Source organism: Fringilla coelebs, assembly GCF_963513975.1.
Source record: "Fringilla coelebs genome assembly, chromosome: 4".
NCBI lineage: Eukaryota > Metazoa > Chordata > Aves > Passeriformes > Fringillidae > Fringilla > Fringilla coelebs.
The window spans coordinates 25153605-25174030 of record NC_140032.1 but is presented as its reverse complement, the minus strand read 5'-3'; positions in this window follow the sequence as shown (position 1 = coordinate 25174030).

The following is a 20426-nucleotide window of genomic DNA, read 5'->3' as shown; positions in this document are numbered from 1 at the left end:
CCCACCCGGAGCTCTGTGCGCAGCTCTGGTGTCCCCAGCACAGGAAGGACATAGATGTGTTGGAGAGAGTCCAAATGAATTTCTCCAAGATGATAAGAGGGGTGGAACACTTCTCCTTTGAGAAATGGCTGAGTTGAGGCTCTTCAGTCTGGAGTAGAGAAGGCTCCAGGGAGACCTAACTTTAGCCATTCGGTAATTAGACAATACTTACAAGAAATATGGTGACAAACTTCATAACAGAGCAGGTCACAATAGGACAAGGGTAATGGTTTTAAACAAAAGGAGAGTAAGATTTAGACTAGATATAAGGAACAGAAATTTTACAAGGGTGGTGAAACCCTGGAACAGATTGTCCAGAGGGGTGGCAAATGTTCTCTCCCTGGGAACATTCAAGGTCAGGCTGGATGGGGCTCTGAGCATTGAGATCTAGTTGAAGGTGTCACTGCCCATTGCAATGGGTGTTGGACTAGATGACCTTTAAAGGTCCCTTCCAACCCAAACTATTTTATCATTCTGGGATTCTACAATTAATGTGTGGCTTTACTGGATGCAACTCCCCTGGCTGGAGGCAGAGCTATTTAAAGAAGGAATACCTTCTGAAACAGAGCTTCACCTGCTTTTTGGTAATCGACAGATTGCCCAACAAAACCCTTCTCAGACCTCATGTTTGATTAGGACACACCATTTTGCATACAGAGGCAGCACTGCAGATGGTTTCTGTCAAGTTTCAGCGCCTGTGTTGGGAGTTAGGTGTGAATTTGTCAACCAGAAGCCAGCTCCAGTTTTACTGGTGATGACTGAGGCAAACGCATCTGGAAGGGAATAATCATGTGTCAACTCCAGAAAGATGAGCAGCCTCTCTCCCACAACCATTCAGTTGTGGGGTTTGGCTGGACTTAGTGAAACCTTTGAGATGCATTAGTGACTGGGCTCAGCCCAAGAATGTTACAAATCAGAGCAAAAAGATGATGAGAGAATTTTTACAAGGGCATAAAGCAATAGGAGAAGAGAGAGTGGCTTTAAACTGAAAGAGGGTATGTTTAGATTAGGAAGAAATTCTATTCCTGTGAGGGTGGTGAAACACTGGAACTGTTGCCCAGAGAAGCTGTGGATGCCCCATCCCTGGAAGGTTGGATGATCAATGTGGTCTGAAGGTGTCCCTGCCCACAGTAGAGGGGTTGGAACAAGATAATATTTAAGATCACTTCCAACCCAAACCATTCTATGATTTTGTAAATATATGAATAATACTAAGATTCAGAACATGCCTATAATGTGTTCAAACTAATATCTCTGTACTTGAGAAATAAATTTCATAATACATGAATTCATTCTGAATAATTGTCTGATATGTAACAGAAATAAAATCCTGGGACTAGTAAAGTTTTTCAGACTGTATGGAGTCTATCATAGATTGATAGAAAGTTTATAGAAAGTTAGAAGGAGTACAATAACTTGTATTTAAATTCAAATGTCATAATTGTGGGGCACAACTGCAGCAATTTATAAAACTAACCTGCAGTACAATCACTTCTGGTGTGGTAGCAAAATTATTCCACTCTCCTCTATGCTGATCAGAAGGCAAAGACAGTCACTCAGCAGCTGGTTTTTCTGGTATTTGCTGCCAAAGAGATGGCACAACTAACAGCTTCTGGGTTCTGTTCCAGCTTTTATGAGACACTGTTCTCTAATGTTCTTTAAAACTGGTAAAACAACATACTTTGCCTAATCTCATTCTCTGCAATAGATGAACTATTTTGTCTGAATGTTTTAAATAAAATTCTGTCTGATGCATAAACCTACTGTGGAAAATTTCAGCCCAAACATTTCAGTTTTGGCCAAGTCATAAGCAATTTAAAAGAATGCCAGACATCTTTAACTTTATAGGGGAAGTTGTCAGCTCAAATGCTGCAGTCACACCCACCACCCACGTGCACAGACGTGTATATATACACAGACACATCATCAGCCACACAGCAAAAAGAAATTGTTTGGATCCTGTGCTGCATTTTTTCCCAAACCATTTAAAACTTGTGATTGTTAAGATTGCAAACTCTGAGCTTCACTGCCATGCAAAACTGTGACTGTGATGGAAGAAGGCATGAAAAATAAAGAGAGCAGATTTCCAGTCAAAAATTGTCTCTTGTAATAGAGTATGAAAGTGCACTTTATCAAATATTTTCTATTAAGCATGCAGGTTTATAAAATTCCCTAACAATCTTTACTTATATTGTTGTGGGGTAATACACTTACAGCTATATTCTATTTTCATTCTGAGCTCAAAGAAGAATTTTTTTTTTTGCAAAGCAATATTTTTCAGAAGCTGACTGCATTTTTCAGCACTACAGTATCATACTTAGATAAAAGAAAAAAATATTTTAATAAACCTTTACCAGTATTTTATATTCACAAAAACTAGAAAACAAATCATAAAGAAATAAGAAGCTTGAAAATTTATCTTTGAAGAAGTCTGCGACTGTTTTTCTAAAGGGATCAAGAAATTAAAATGTTTACTAATAATTTCTATTTAATATTAATCTTTAATGGCATGCTTGACTGAGACTATCTTTTACTAAACAGGAATGTGTGTAGGATTTGCCGTGGTATACTAAGACATTTCTTTTGACATAAATATGCAGTAGGTAAGGAAAAAAAAAACATTAAAAACATACTTCTTCATTTTCCACCTCTTAGATTTCATCCTTTGAATTGAACATAAAAGTCAGCCTTTTACTAGATAAGGAAAAATCCCTGGTTTGAGTGCATGAATATCTACACAGACACTTGGTTGCAAGGGACTTCTGCCTCCCTGTGTTCAGGCTGTCATTACAATAGAAATCATGCCACTTATCCCACTGTTGTTACCCAATACCTGTCATAAGTGCCAATGTGTATTCATTTTGGTGTTCCAAGCAAGGACCATAACAGGAAGAAAAAAGGTGCCTGAATTATAGAGTTTCCCACAAAATCCATGTCTAAAGGCTTTTCAGCTCAGTGTTTTCCTTCCTGCAAAATGCTGAGTCGTCCTATTTGTTATCTCTAGAGGTGACATAGGAATCTCAGTCAATGAAAACAAGCTCTTGGTGTTTTCTCTATACAAGTGGTACTTCTGGGCACGCTGCTCTGCTGTCATGGCCTCAATAGCTTTCCTTCTCATCTACGATATTTTAGTTAGCACTTCCAGACAGACAGCTGCATAATAAGTCAGCTATTGACCTAGAACAAAAAGTTCATACCATCTGTTAACTTGCAGCATAAAAACTGGGCATGATTTCATTTGAACTAGTCTTCTCCTTCTTTCTGAGGTACAGCTTGGAAGCCTAAAATTGAGAGTCTGGGAGGTTTAGCTGTGGAGTCATTATTCACAGAAAAGTAAAAGAATATGCTCAAATTCTTTATATACTAATGCTAAACCCTATTTTCTAATTGCATTTTAGATTATGTCACTGAAACCTTGCTCATCTGCCTTTATAATTTATAAATCTTCCTTGAGTTTTAGATCTGCTTGGTATCACATTCAAAACATTAATACGCTGTCAGTACTTCTGTAAATTAATGTCTCAAGCTCCAAATGTCTTGCTGACAGGAATTCCATGAATTTCAGTTTATTAATATCCCTGGATTATATTCCTTTTCTTGTGTTTTTATTTCACACAACAGTCTATTTGAAGCCTCTAATCTACAGTACTGGAGATTTGAAACTGACTATATACACAGGATTTAAAAGTGTCCACATGACCATTACAAATATTTAAGACTTCTTAGAAAGAAGCAAAATTTTAAAAACCCACAAAAACAAGCAAAAAAAAAAAAACCCAAAACAAAACAAAATAAACACAAACCAGAAATACAGGTAAACTTTTGAGATGTGAGTAATAATCTTTCCATTTTAGGATTGCTTCCTTCTGTCCATAGTTTTTAGCACTGTTCAAAAGACTTGCTTGTGACCCTGAAAATAGAAAGTCTATGGTTGGGAAAGAAAACCAAAAATCAGCTGAAATATCTGTGCTCTCTCAGAGACAACAGCAACCCATAAGAACATTCAATAAAAACAAAAATATTGCAAAGACAAAAAAAAATAGTTTATTTTTCTTAAGCTGAGTCACTTGCAACCTGAGTTCTGGAGAAAAGCAAACCCAACACCGTATCTGCGTGCTGCAGTGAAGTATCAGCATTAATTTTACTGCAGTAAGGTGTCCACAGATGAGGGAGTTTGGGATAGACTATCTGTAGCTGCAGTTTCTGCCTCCTGTGCTGCATTAAGGGGCTCTGCTGCACTGTGTTGTAGAGTTCTGCATCTGCCTTACCTGAAGGCCTCATCTTTCTACATAACTGATTTTGTCAAACGAGACCTGTGCCAGCTGTGAACTATTTTAAACTTTATCTTTTGTTGGTCTCTCTGGTCATTGGTGCAGAGAAGTGTGCAACAGATAACGACTTGCTTTGATAAGGGGGACTTTTATGGGAGGGAGGAAGGAAGATGGAAGGAAGGAAGTGGCGGAAGGAAGGAAGTGGCGGAAGGAAGGAAGTGGCAGAAGGAAGGAGGGAAGGAGGGAAGGAGGGAAGGAAGGAAGGAAGGAAGTGGAGGAAGGAAGGAAGGAAGGAAGGAAGGAAGGAAGGAAGTGGCAGAAGGAAGTGGCGGAAGTGGCGGAAGTGGCGGAAGTGGCGGAAGTGGCGGAAGTGGCGGAAGTGGCGGAAGTGGCGGAAGGAAGGAAGGAAGGAAGGAAGGAAGGAAGGAAGGAAGGAAGGAAGGAAGGAAGGAAGGAAGGAGGGAAGGAAGGAGGGAAGGAAGGAAGATACATCGATAGATTTGTCATGAAAGGAAACAAGAAGTAAGGGAGATGCGACTGAAATAAAATAAGATTAATGCTCCAGGAGCTATTAAAGACAACAAGGAAGCAGGTAACACTGATGTTTCTGTCAATGTTTCTCATCTGGCCTTTTCATAAGCCTTTTTATTTTCCCAGCAAAGATACAGAACTCTCAGATCAGGTCTCAAAGCTGGGGTATGAAATCTGGGTCCGAAAGTAAGGCATGGTGTCTGTGATCATAATAAACTTTTCTAAATCCTGTTGCTTTTTCTTCCTGCAATGGCATCTAAAAGTAACAGTGGACTGAGCAGTCTTCCCTTTCCCTAGATTTATTGCTAGTTAAGCCTATTTTCTAACATAAGTCTGAACTATTGTTTTTTTATTTTAATAATATAGTCCTCGCACAACACAAAGTGCCTTTTTTTCTTTTTTTTTTCCCCAGTATTTTATTTTTTCTGCCTTTCAGATTTTTCTGATTAGTCCATAATAATAATATGTAGTATGCTAGGCTGAATGCCTCAGGTTCTGAGGGCAAAACTGGAAATATTAGGTTTCAGCCCAGAATCCTCAGCTACATCTTGTGGGAGTGTAGCAACTGCATAAACATGTCACGAATCTCAGGTTATTTAGCAGAGACCAGAGCTATTTGGTGGGAAATCAGTAATAACTGCCATAATTCCTAAACTGCTGATTGACATGGCAGCACAGGTTTCAAAGGAACCACTTTGGATGACATCTGTCCTTCTGTCATCCTGGAAGAACTTACAGGGGCTATCAGCAGGTAATTTTGCAGTGATCCACAGAAAGGACAAAAATATGAAAGCATGGGTCTGATCATCTCCCCATCTGTGTCCAGCCAACAGTTTCTGAATATTCTCTCTTATAAAGGAATTCTACTTCTCTCACTAAAGAAATACTAGATCAGAATAGAGATAATAAAAGTTGAAACGTTCAAAGAAAAAGTCGGGCTATATTTTTTTATGTATTTTTATTCCTCCCTCCGTCTCTCTCTCTCTCTCTTTAATATTGATGCATGGCTCTGGGGCATTCACTAAACAGCTTCTATCTAACAGGAAGAGCATTGTATTTCACAATAAGTGAGCTGGCAAATAGAAAATTATGCCTAGAAATTGAAACACAATAGTCTCTAAGCTCAATAAAGATGGACACTGAAATAATGCAAGCCTTTTCTTTCAGTGAAAGAAGTGAGCATTATTCCTTACAGCTGCATGGTTTCTGGGTACCCTCACCCCGGTCTTCTGGGGTTTCTCATGGTTAATTTTAGCCACTCTCTGTTGCATAACCGTTCCTTTTAGCTTGTGACTCTGGAGTCAACCTCAGGTCAAGCTGCATCCTGCTGGAGGCTGACATGTAAATATGAGACAGTGTTTCCTAATCCAGATTCTTTGGAAGATCAGAGGCAGTGCTACACACTTTCTCTTCTATCCCTCTCTTCACAGTACATTACTTAATATGCAATTTAATTTTTGAAAATATCTTTGATGTTCCTTGAATACACATTATTATTTCTCACTTTACTCCTGCAATAAAATGTCCCATTTCACTGAATACCCAGTGATGCTGTGTACCTTAAATATGGTGCTGACATGTAGCACATTAAGGTATCCATTACACACACATTAAAAAGAATTTTATCCATTAAAACAAAAAACTCCCAGAATAATTCTTTAATAATATGGTGTATAGCAGTGAAAATTAAAACTCCTGTGTGTTTCATTAGGATAAAACAACAGAATTTAACAATCTAGCAATATGCTGACAAGGTCTGTTGAAGCCAAAAAACTTAAGTAGGTTATTTAAACTGAAAAAGCAAAACAAGTTGTCGTATGGACACATATTCAAATATATAGGGAGACAACTGATGCCCTAATAGGGAAACAAAAGAACAAACCAATAATTTTTGAGATTAGGAATATGATAAAATAAGGAAACATCTTCTCCACATAGTTAATCACCAAGAAATCAATTTTTTTGGCATGAAGCCTTCCTGTTATTTACAAGCTTAGCACCTAGAAATTTCACTTTCAGTATGCAAGCAGAAATATCATCTTTATTTTTTGAATGTTATGTAAACCATAAAATTATAATTTCCAATTTGGTAAACAGAGCAGACAGCAGTTGCTGTTGGGTGTGATTGCAAAATCATAGGCCTCAGCCCTCTGAGGTTTTCCTGAGAGGAGAAAATCTGAGCCCTTCTTCCTGCTTTTCCATTAGTTTTGCCTCTGTTTCTGAATAATGTTCTTAAGGTTTCAGCATCTGCAGTGAGTGCAGAATAGGAGGAGATGAACTTTTACAAGATGTGGCCTTACTTAAATGCATATGGATCTATTCAGTAATAATGTATATAACTCTTTACCTTGCCAAGAACTGACTTGCTGTTACCATTGACAGCCTTTTTCAGTTCCTGAAGTGTAAAATTCTGAAAATGATTAAGTGTTCTTTAGATGTCAATGCCTGGATTATTTCTGTTCTTTCACAAAATTTATGACAAGTGAGACTAATTCTGCTCTTGCACATTATTCAGATAGAAGAACTATACAGGAAGAATCCCTCTAGATTTAAAAGGGAATCTTTCTCATTCAAGGAATTCAGTCGAAACTATTTGGTTTCATTTTGTAGGTTTCCTTCTCTTTCTTTTCGACCCCCTGATTACCTTAGAGATAACTGTATTTGTGCAAAGGTGATCATTTTTAGAGATGTGCAGAACTTGTAGAGGAGTTCCCCAAATGCTTAAATAAGTCTGAGTTTAAAACATTCACACCTAAAAGACTGTGCTGATGTGGTATATAAGTTGTGATGTGAATTTTTAATCTAAAGAAATATGTTAAATTTTGCATCCATCCATCCGCGTTACTTCAAAGTATGTGAGAATATTTCTTCCTTAATCCCACTGAGTGAGAGGGGACGGAGAGAGCCTTCAGGTTCTTTACAGCTTTATGCAGATTGTCAGGTCCATCAAGTCTTAAATACCAGCTATCACAGTGCCCATCTCTGTTCCTGGGACTTAGAGCAGCACACATTTTCTGACAGCTGGATAGCCGAGGATGCTGATGTTTTCTTCCAGTGTTACAAAATACCTATAATCAAATAAAGCTAGGTATGATGAGAAGAGTGAGAATTCCACCAGGGATGGGTACAGCATGTCACAAAGCATTTGTGAGATGGGTCTGGGAGATGAATGCCAGAGGCATTGCTATTTCTACTTAGATCTCCAGACTGGTTCTGTTCCTAGCATCTTCTAAGAACATCTTTTAAGGATGCTTGAGCATAGCACTGTGCTACCTTCTCCCTCCTCAATGCTCACTTTCCCTTCCTCCCAAGTGTTTGTACCTCACAAACAAGCACAGTGCTCTGTACTATGCAGAGTCCTTTCTACATAGCTGTTAAGAGAATGCAGAACTGTAAAAAAGCATTTTCAAGTGCTGTAGGATGGGTAGTCCCAATGGCAGAAGAAGACCTCATCCATCCTTGTTATGAAGCTTGGTGTTTGCACCAATGTACCAATATAATGAAGTTAATTGTGTTGTTTTTCTGGGAAGATTACCATGTTTTGCTGAGAATGGATATAGGATTTATAAGGAAATCTGTCAGACCTCAACTAACCAGTATACATCTAGATCATTTACCAGTGCTTCTCTGTATGTTCTCATAAAGTACCATTTCAATTAACAAATTGAGAATAACCCTTGTTTTTATAAGAATATCAGATACTTGCTATCTTTCATTTATGAATAAGGCACGTTCAATTTTTGTATTTGCTATGACTGCTCAAGCTTAGAGACTTTAAAAATATTCTAAACTTAATTAGCTTTGAAAAATCTCCAGTTGTTGACTGTAATGACCCCTTACACAAAATAACACACCTAAGTCTGACAAGGTATTATTTGTCTTTACAGCTGAAAATTGTTTTTTGCCAATCACAGTATATATTAGAATTTGATTTTTATAAGGCTTTATTATTTTTAATTTTTTCTGGAGGCAAGAACGGAAAATATATATTAATAGAAATTTGTGAGTATACACAATCACCAAAAAAATTGTTTTAGAGATTATGTTTTGCTTGACATTTTAAAGTATTAAGCTGCAAAATTATTGCTTGCAGCAACTATAAATATTTCTTGCCCACTATGTTTCCATGGCAACTGTGCTAATTTATTCAGAGACCTTTGCATTATTTTAATTTAAGAGACACAATAGTATCTGTACTAAAATTGTTCCTAGATTTGACATTTTGATCCTGTCTGAAAATAAAATTTGACATGAAGTATTTTTAGACATAAGCTACATTATTATACAAAGGGTGGGGAAGATGTTTAAAATGTCTTCTGGCAGATTTATATTGCATAGGTTTTTTTATGTGTAGATATAGAAACACACACAATTAGTCCCAGAATAATGGCTCAGACTTTGAGAAGGTACATCTAGTCTAAGTCAGTCACAGCCTCTGAACAGAAATCCCTCACACCTAGAGTCATCCCAGGCATAATACTTTTTGAGCATTTTCAGTTATCATCTTGTTTTACAAGGAAAAAACACCATAATTTTTTAAAAATTTTCAGAGCAATCTAGTGTCTGTATCACTCTTTGCCTTTGTTTTCAAGTCTTTAAATATGCACAGTATGTGAGAGGCACTTCAGAGACTAGCACTTATACATTTGTTTATGAATTTTAAGATATTGAAATGCAGCATAACAAGAGATTGTTTTACACGGGCTTGTCCTTAAGACCTGACCAACACTTGCAATGGATACATGGAGCAAAGGTGCAGCATGAAGATATTTACTTGTATCCTCCTCCTTCCTTGGGACTGTTTACAACCTCAAAGTCTTTCAGAAGCAGTGTCTTATGTCCAAAATGGAACTTAGAGCCAGGCTCCCTTTCAGATACCTGTATCCTATACCAAATGCCCTCTGATCATAGGCTGTGAAAACTGTTTTCCCTTTTGTCAAATGAATGCCAACAGTATCCTCGAGAGGAGTATTGGAAGTTTTATGCAGCTGTTGCTCATTCTCTATGTAAGAGCTCAGCCTCCAAAACTATCATTAAAAGCTCTGTGTGAACATCACATTCCTTTTAAAATACAGGCACTTTTTCTCTCCACACAAAGAAGAGTAAATTGATAGGTGTAAAGGAAATAACTTCTATTAATACAACTTTTTTTTTTTTTATCCTGAGCTCAGAATCAAATTAAAGGATTTAAAATTTCACTGCCTTTTTTATAAACATGGGTATAATTGTTTGTTTCAGCTACATGAAAAGATGGATTTGAAGTTGAAAATCACTGACTCTTGAGAAACCTTTGTATTCGTAGTTTTTGACTGCAGATGAGGATGCTTCTGAAAGACAGAATAATTTTAATTGAAAATTCAATCTGCATGTCTAATCCTGGGCTGCTGGTGACAAGTAGCTAACACAAAAAAATTGTACTGGAGTATTCAAAATCCATTCTCTAAAAAATTGTAATAAACCAGTTAACAACTTAAAAATTCCTGCTTCAAGAAAATGATGATGAAATGTTCATCTACTGAGTTTATACAGTCTTCATATGCACATAGGTAGCTGAATTTTAAAATCATCAATTTAAATATATCAATTAGGAGATAACCTTATTATTCAAACTCCTCAACAGAAATGTCTTCTTTCTCTTTAATTACTGCAGCTATGCAAAAGTAGTTTCATTCATCTAGCAAGTGAGAAAATTGCTCAATGTGTAATTTTTCATGACTGCAGCAGTTTTAAAGATTGAACCTCCAAACATACTCCCAGTGGGCTGCATGTCTGTGTGATATTAAACAATTATGAGAAATAAGCCCAGCTGCAGAATTAGATGGTAGTGTTCAACTCAGATGTTATTTGATTACTTGCATTGATGATCACAGTATAATCTACCAATCCAGCAATAGCATTTTGTCACTTATCTCGTACATGCATATGTTTAAGGGCTTGTCATCTTTGTTATTTAGATGACAAACTTGTCAGACCAAAGACTGAATATACAGGAAACCAGCCATTGCTATGACCCTCAATTTACAGCCAGATAATTGAAACACAAAGATAATAACCAGCAAGTTTGACTCCAGTTCTTCTAAATCTTAGTTTTCTTAAAGAAATTAATTTCCTTGCTGTCTAACATTTTCTCTAGTAATTGCTTTTTCATTGTTTAGGCTGAACACCGTCTATGGATTCAGCACATGGGAAATAATGGCAATTGCAGCCAATTGAATTAGCCTAAAACATATTTGTGCTGATGATTTCTAAGTCAAGACTTCAGCAGGTTTATATGGACAGTTATAAAAAAATCACTGGAGAGCAAATAACATAAAACTTTTCATCTCTGCAATAAAAAGTTTCAGAGGTATAATTAAGTACTCAATTTCAACAGTTTTTAAAGAGCCATGGTTTCAAGTGTGGATCCACCTCAGGGACTGGTGCATGTCAAAAAAACCAACTTGAAAGCTCTCTTTACTGTTCCTCTTAGATATACAGTGTATCTTAGAAGAAGGTAGCTGTTTTTCATGCTCTGGGATCAGCTTCATACTTTCAGATTAAAGAGCTAGGAGATCATTCAGATAGACTATCTGCCAGGAACCATGTCCTCTATAAAACCCTACAAATACCAACAGTATCCACTTCAGAAATTCATATATTTGCTTCAAGCTCAACTTTCAGACCAAAGTATTAAACTGCTGTGCATGATGTATTTACTTCCAAGTTAACTTCATACCTCTTTAGGGGTACAAATTATTTTCAGCTTTGTGTGCCTTCAGCAGTCAGCAATAAAAAATACCACGTACCTGCCAAGCTGTTAGAAAGTCTTAGGCTATCACTTTACACGGGGGATCTCAGAGAGCTTCCAGTAAACACCACCATTAATGAACACGGGATCTAGTGGCCTTTAAAGCTTCCAATATGTCCTTGGATTTCCATGAAAATAAATAGGTAAGTTTCAAAAAAAAATCCAGAAGAGATTCCATAGGGGGTGTCTAGTACAGCCAGCTCAAGATGGGAAGAGCTCAAGTGGCTCAGGGCTTGATCTAGTTGGGTCTTACTGATCTCCAAAGATGGAGACTGCTTAACTTCCCTGGACATCATGCTTCCCTTCTGGACTGTCCTCATGGAGTAAAAGCTTTTCTTTACATTCATCCTGGACCCTTGTTTCATCCTCCTGCTATGCACCACTACAAGAAGTGTGTCTCTGTCGTCTTGGGCACATCACCACAGTTAGGGGAGGATGCTGTTGCATGTCCTTAAAGCCATCTCTCCAGGCTGAACAATCTTCTGTCCCTCAACTTATCCTAGCAAGTCACAAGTTCCTGTGAGCCCCTGTTGGGTTTGCTCCAGTTTAGCTACCTCCTCCTTGCACCGTGGAGCCCAGCATTGGGTGCAGTATCCTGATGTGATCTAATCCTCACTTCCCTCAACTGTTGCCTCTTGAGCTCAGCCTGTTCAAGCAGTCAAGGAGGCAGATGACTTTCATTCATTCTAGGGCACACAGCTCAAATTCAGCATATGGACGGGTTAAGTTTTCATAAACTTTAAAACCAGCAAAAATATTGGCAGTGCCTTTGGCTGAATTAGTTTACTCAGCTATTTTTAATTCAGATTTGCACTGCTGGGCTCCATTGGCTCTGAGATGTTTCTCAGAAGCCATCTAGAAACAAGGGGGCCAACAGGACCTTAGATCATAGGGACAGCAAATGGTTTGGCTTCAAGTGCAGCCTGTTGAGGGAAGCAGTAATACCATCAGAGACTAAAATTTTCCTTGTTGAAATCTGTCAAAAAATATTGTACTTTCCTATTTCAAATGTGTATGCTTAGCTCTGAAGAAAATAATAATGCCTGCTAAAAATTGAAGAGATTTATAGATATATGTGCATTTGCTGTACACTGTCCCCTCATGATAATTGTCTTATTTTTTCTCTGTTTTCTTGTTTTGGTTTTTTTTTTTTCTCCCTTTCCCTTTATATTTCCTCTTCCTTCTTAATTTCCCTTTCTCTTTTGGTCCAAAACAGACTTTTTTCCACAGGAAGTGAACTGAGGTCTAAGATATTATATAGAACACCATAGCATCCTTGCATAACAGAGCTTTTTTAACTACTTTGAGTTGCATTAGAGTCAGTGTTAAAAACTTCTACAATCCTGGAATATTCTTTTTTTTTTTTTAGTCACATATTTTGTGTGCAAAAATTGCATTACATTGATCCATTTTTAAACTATTAACTTTAACTCTGGCCAGCTTATCTGCCAACTGAGTTCAACTGCACTGAATAATTAATTTTAGCTACATTCTGTGTTGTGACAAAGAAATGTCCTGAAGATATTATTACTGAATCTTTCTCAGATAAATCCCTTTATCTCACGTCTTTTCTTTTGGACCAAGTTGGAGGTGCAGTAATTTTGCCAGTGACAGCCTTAGTTGAAATTCTTCATAAAGGTACTCATATGAATATATTCAAGATTTATTAGAAAATTAAGGCACCAATGAGGTGTATTGAGACCCACAGCTATTTTGCAAGTAATTTACCATACCAAAAAATGTTTCTCAGACTTTTAATTGATTTTCAGGGGTTCACAAGCACTTACATAAACTATTGGGGGGGAGCATTGTGCTTCTTTCCTTTAAAACACCCGACTTACATCATTATACTGTCATTCATTTGTGAAGGTACCATTAAATCAGTGAAACTGAAAATTACTCAGGCTAAATCGGTGCAACAGAATGAGGCACAGATCTTAATTTAAGGTCTTTTAGATGTTTCATTGCTGAACAAAATGTGTATGAACAAAAAACAAGTGAAATAAAAATTATCACAATCACAGTGATCAATTTTAAGTCATTAAAGATACTAAAAAACACAGAAAGAGGTACAGATTGTGCTCTCTGTCCTGACCATCACTCCCTGGAGCAGAGAAGAGATGCTCCCCGGGGATGATGATGCTGCCTGGCAGCTGTCTTTCAGATGACCAACAAAGATGTCAATCAGATGCTGCTTTGAACAGGAGATGGTCTGGCCCATTGAAGAGAAGATGATTCATAACTGCAAAGGCCTTTAAGTCACTTCTGACATGGTAGGCTACACAAGTCAGTATTACAGCAGATAACAACTGTGAAAAGGAAATATTGAAGAATATTTCATGTTTTACTAGCTCATATTTTGAAGATGTTTGCAATCATTGGCATTTCTTCCTTTTTTTTTTCAATTTTTGAAACCAACTTAATTGCATCTTGAGAGGGACAAATGTTTTTAATCATGCACCAGAGGCTACAGAATGAGCAGCACACTAGTCTCTTTTAACACAAAGTTCATAAGTTTATTTATAAAATTTGTGTTAAAAGAGAAAGAGAGCATTGCAATAAACAAAGCTTATGTACCTGCACTAACCCCCTGTAGCCTGAACACAATTATACTTTCACTGATCAGCTTTAGACTTACTTACAGACTTTCACTACAAAGGCTTGAGGGAGAGTATTTATTCCTGTGATAGTGATGCCAAAGTGATTTTTGCTTTCATATATTCTTCTTATATTTGTAGCTCTGTAGACTATTGTTGTAGAGTTATATAGATTATAGCTAAGCCAGTATTTTTCCTACCCTGATAGGCAGAAAGACAAAACACATTCCAAAGGTCACAATCCTAATCTTGCTTTTCTGGCAACCAAGGAGGAACTACTCTCCCAAGAGAGTTTCTCATAAACAGCTAGCAGAAGGGGGCTCAGGAAGAGGGTTGAACCAAGGGAGGAAATTACTTTATCACCTGTGCTTCTAATTGGGGATTCTTGTCAATTATACTCATTTGCTAAACTTATAAAACTGTATTTGTGCTGTGTGGGGTGGGCATTTTTCCATACTTGCCCCTGGAGGCCTCTAATTAAAGACTAGCTTTTATATTACTTTCTATATTAATATTATCTTGAAAGTGTGTTGTTTTATTTCTAGATCTTTAAGGCATCAATACTTCCTTGTGTGTTCTTTAGCACGTACTGACTTTTTGCATATTAAAAAAATATGGAGGACGGAGAAATAATTAAAAATTTCCAAAATAATTTACTTTTGTGGTCAAAAATAATCCTGAAAATATCATAAAAAGAGAAGTGACAAAAAATAAAAGGCAAATGAAACACATGCAGTGTGCATCCTTTGGGCTCATGCCATTTTACTACATGGTAACTTGTAGTGACCATGCTTCAGTGTTTGGAGGTTCAGGTTCTCTACAAGTAGGCTGCTGGGGCCCAGGGAATGTCCAGGGAAGTACAGGGAATCAGATCTGCATTCTCTTGCTGTAGACCCTCCCCTGGTCCCAGAGCACTGCAGGATGCTGCAGGAATGCTGAGCAACTTGTGCAATGCTGCAAGACAGGCAAGTACAAAAATACAACACTTGTAAACCTGCTGGATATACAGCTAATTGTGATTAGCTTTACATGATAGCAAAACAAGTTAAAGTTTGATAGCTATTAAATCTGGTGTGCTCTTCAAATTTTTCTTTCCTCTTTATATAGAAAGATGTTATATATATGTGTGCAATTTATGCATATAAACAAGTTTTTGAAAGAAGAAAAGACAACTGAAAACACCAGTGAAAAATATGTGTGGCAGGTTTTCTTGTCTCTCTGAAAGCCTGCCACTGAAATATTTTGGGATATCCTCCCTATCAAGTCAAATTGTGATGTCTTGTGAAAGAAGTCACCAACAGAAGTCACAACAAAACTTTGAAGAGTGAGTCTTCATTGTAGGATGACCAAGCTTTCCCTGGCTGTGCTTCACAATGAGCTAAAAGCACTAGAGAACACTGAGATTAGTGTGTTTGGGAGCATCGCCTTTGAGTATCTTTTACTTTTATTCTTCCAAAATGTTGTAAAATCTCCATTGCCTTGTCCAAATACTGTCCTAATAAAGCTGTTAAATTTCTAACAGTTTTATATAGCCACAGTTACACCACCCCATATGACCTACAAAACAATTTTTAAAAGATCTTTCTGCTTGTGTTCTGCAAGACTTATTGCTGCCCCAGATACATGCTACAGGCAAGAAAATTGTTGGTCACAGCAGAAAGCAAGCAAATTCTTATAAATGCTACTATGAACAGACATTTGCCAAGCTTTAGGTAACCCTTGGTCTCTAAGTGTCAAACTGCAAGTGGATCTTACTTGAACACTTGATTAATCCACTCAAAGCAAGAGAAAGAAAATTATTTTCTAATGCAATTACTGCAAATAGAGTTATACAGGGTCTTGTGGACATTCTCTGGTTTTTTTCTACCTAGACAAACACATGCACAAAGGGAGAGTGAAAAGTCCCACACTAAGGTTAACAGTTATTTTCAAATATTTGTAAAGATAGGTGAATGAAGGGAAAGAAGGGAAGGAGAGGAAAGGGAAGTAAGTATGGAGGAAGGAAAGAAAGAAGTAATGGAGAGGAAAAGAAAGTAGTTTGTGCCTTGGTCAATGGAGTGCAGAAAGCAGAACAGAAAGAAAACAGAATACTCTCTCTGTAGTGCACAACTCTGATTTTTGCTTTGGGTAAACAGACATGTAAATGAATCAAGAAGAACAGGATGCAAGACAAGAACAGGATTTACCATGGGTTTGTATAAGACCAAAAAAATGGAAATCTCCATGTAATGAGATCTCCGTGTCAAGGGAAGCATTACCATTGCAGAGAGGTAGAACTTTAGAAGCAGTGTTACAAATTTGAAATCTCTGTGCAAATTCCAGTGCTTAAATGACACCCCAAAATTACCTCAGATGTTATATCCCATATATACGCTATATGCCATGGAGGGCCAACCACCTTTTTGACATTTAACAAAAGAAAGGGAAAAACCAGTCATACTACAGCTCCTGTCAAGGAACCAAAGGAGATCCATTTTTAAAAAAGATAAAGCAAATTTTTCTAAATTCCAATGTGGCCTAAGGAGGACATTTTAGAAGCAAGAAAACCCAAAGGAGTTTCAGGTTATACCACTGAGAAGGTGCACTACATTTCCCAATAGATTGTCCAAACTCTGTTGTCATGGAACTTAAGTCCAAGCTAGTTTCTCTGGTATGCAGACATGATATAAGCCTACAAAATACTGAGAGAGAGAGAGTAAATAATGAATATTCCAAATAGGTTAAGAGATAATGTACTTCTATATAATCTCTTGGGCTATCAACTACTAGTACAAATTTTCCAGTGGAGTAAAGACATTGAAATCTTGAGGGTTTCCTTCACATTTGCAAGGTTATTGGTAGTGTCTCCAAATTTTATTTTTAGTTCCAGACAAGAGCATTAGTTGAATTATAATATAAATACGTGTACTGATACTTCTTTACTATACGTTCTTTATTAAATAGTGGTGATGCATTTCAGCGCTTGTGTAAGATTAACTCAGGCAGTTTTGGTAACGCATTCAAAGGGGCTTGAAATCCTTCCCAATGCACCCAACTGATTTAGAAGATTGTGCATCAGGTGCCAAATCAATCATTGCTTATAAAAAAAAATGACATGCAATAGATTTTTCAGCTTGAAAGACAAAGCGAATCCTCCAGCCTTTTCTGTGAATGCTTCTGGTTCCTTGCTATGTCTAACTTACTAGGGCATATGTCACTCACATACCTAGTTTTCTTCAGAACAAAAATGATCCCATGAAAAATACTGACACTGAGGCTATATTTTAACAAGGTTTTCTGTCTAGATTCACAGGAAAATAGAATCATACATTGCAATATAACCCTAAAATTAAGTTTAATACGGTGCATAATATGAAGAAATTGTTTTCTTTACCTAATTATAAATTAAACTGAATATTACATTATAATATCCTTTTTTGTACTTCTGCACTAGTGTGCAAGAATTTCTTTCGTTAACGTCAAGTATTTAAGTAGCTTCATCACAGCATTTTTTTCTTCAATGTTTGACTCCTTCCCCTCTTCAGGTCTTTTAAAAATATCCATGAATAATCCATGTCTTTCCCTGTTCAGATCTTTTCAAAATATCTATGAATAAACCATGTTACCCCACAAATTACTTTATTCTGTACTCTGTAAGAAACTCCTCTAAGTATTGAAACCAACACACCTATGTTTAGTTCAATCCAGCCAAGCAAGAGGGAGGTACATAAAACCCAGAGAGGGTTTGATGTGGACCACGATCAGCACATCCACCAGGCTAAAATGTTCAACTATGTAACTTGAAATAAATAATGGAATGAATTGGATAAAAAAGAAATGGCCAGAAAAAGACAGTTTTACATTGCCATAAAGAAAATACTGTTGAGTCTTTCTCCATCTTTGGGGTTAAGGTAGAGAAAAGCAGATGCATCACTGGATTTAATTTTGCAGTTCCTGAATGAGAAACTAACGTTATTCATTTCCCAGGCTGCTTGTTAATTAATTTTTTCTCACTGCAAACTAGCAAAATAGAATTATCAATTTGATAAATGTTCTAGTTGGATGGAATATAAAGTTTTATTGAGCCCACAGAATATTATCTTACTCATTTTAGCAAAAGTTTCTAGCTTTATCTAAGGGACAATATCTTGGATCAGAACACACTGTTGTTGTTAATAAAAAACCCACAAACAGAATTAATAATTTAGCAAGGAGTAAACTGGTATATGGTCTCACATATCAGGTTCAAACACACAAGCATGTATTGTTTGTAAATAAAAACCTCTCACAAGCAATTTCTGAAAAGCAACATCAGGACAAATTGATTTAGCAAAATCTCTGATATATTTCTTACAGCTTCTATTTACAGTTAATCACCCAGATCACTCCTTTGTACATCAAAGCTCTGCATGTCACACCACCTTGCCCTGGCTGCAGGTCTGGGTGAGATGGAGCATTCCCCTTCCCAGCTCACTGTGCTTTCCATGCTCCCTGTGGGGCAGAGCTGAGCAGGGCAGAAGGACTCAGACACTCAGGCTTCTTCCCACTCCACCAGCAGTCACAAGGACCCCACAGCTGCTGCTGAACCCCATATAAACACAAAGTCGAACAAATCAGATACAGTTGGACCCACTTAAAGGAACACAAATAATAACTATAGCTGAGTCTGTAGCTAGTAACCCTCAAAAGTTCTCCAAAGCATTTGGGGGCAGAGTTAATTTAGCGCCCATCACAACAGAGTGATGGGTGCTCTGTTGTCTCATCTTCACTTAGTCCCTTGGCTCCAGATGGAAGAGCAGAGCTGGAGTTCTGTCATGATGGGGAGACTTCTCAAGGCAAACGAGCTCAAGGAGTGATAACCTGTCCCAGATGTGTTAGTCCCAGAAAAGTTAAACTTTGGCCAAGTTTAACTGCCTCCACTAATTCTTGTACCCTTCTGGGACGATACAACAATCTCTCAGAAACAAGACAGAAAAGAAGGCAAAATGAATCTCAACTTTTAAAAATATTTCAAAATGAAATTATATAGATATATATATATAGATAATAGAAGTTATAAATAATTGTGGCAGAGTTCACAGGTTACTCATAGCCTGAGTAACCTGTGAACAAATTCTCAATGGTGAGTATCAGACTGCATAAAGTAGCTTCAAGTTAAAAATAAATAATTTCAAAAATGCAGAAAACACAATCTTTTAGACAAATTTAATTACTATATGAGACAGAGGACAAGTGAGGGGAAAAATAAGGGTTTTTTGATCCATGAGAGACAAGAGAAAGCTTGTACAGTGTGAAATTTAATTTTAAAAATAAATTTTCCTTTCTGAATCAGTGGCAGCAGTATGGAGCTTTTGATGACAGTTTTTCCTGTTTTTTTCTTGGATTTGATATGCAAGGAAAAGAGGAACACAGATTTCAGGATTTTTGTGAGATGTTTTTAGGTTTTGGGGCACGGCTGTATGTTAGTTACCTGTGCTCATGGCCAGCCCACCTGCAGTATCATTTCAGTGACTAAAAGCTGCGTATGTCATGCTAATTCAAAGAACCCATGGTTCTGCTTGAATTGTAAGAAACTTTTGAAGGAATAGTACTAGGAAAAGGCCATGCTTGTTAGGAAACATAGAAAGAGTAATAGCTAATCAAAAATTAGTGAATTACATGAGGTAGGAAGAAGAGTCAAAATTAGGAAAAAAGGAATCAAAGCTAAAATAATTTTCAGTTGTGAAGTTCCCAATACTATGTTTAAGAAATTAAACCAATTTTCAGCAGGAACAAAAAAGAAGTGTAAAAGGAAAAGGTTTTGAGAAATCTGTAGGATAGTAAGGGTGTAATTCAGAAATAAAAATCTACAGTGCAGATGTCGGAATTATCAACAGAAAACATAAAAACCGTCTCTGCAGAGTTAGAGTGGACCTAACAAGTAGGTATACACTCAGAAAATGATGGAGACATGGGGTTTTTCTGGAACTAGGTACACTAAATTACCTGCCTCTAAATACATAATTGCTGTTTCTCTCAGCCTGTCCATAAATTGGCACTCTGCAAGGACACGAGGACTCCAGGCAGTTGATACTTTTCAGCTTCATGAGTTCTTTATGAGTCTACTTACCTGCAGAGTTTTTGAAATGCATGGCTAGAGATATTAAATTACATTTGGACAAAAATTCTATATTTCCCTCCCCCATGTAGCTCTAAAGTGCTGATGATACAGAGCTCGCAGTG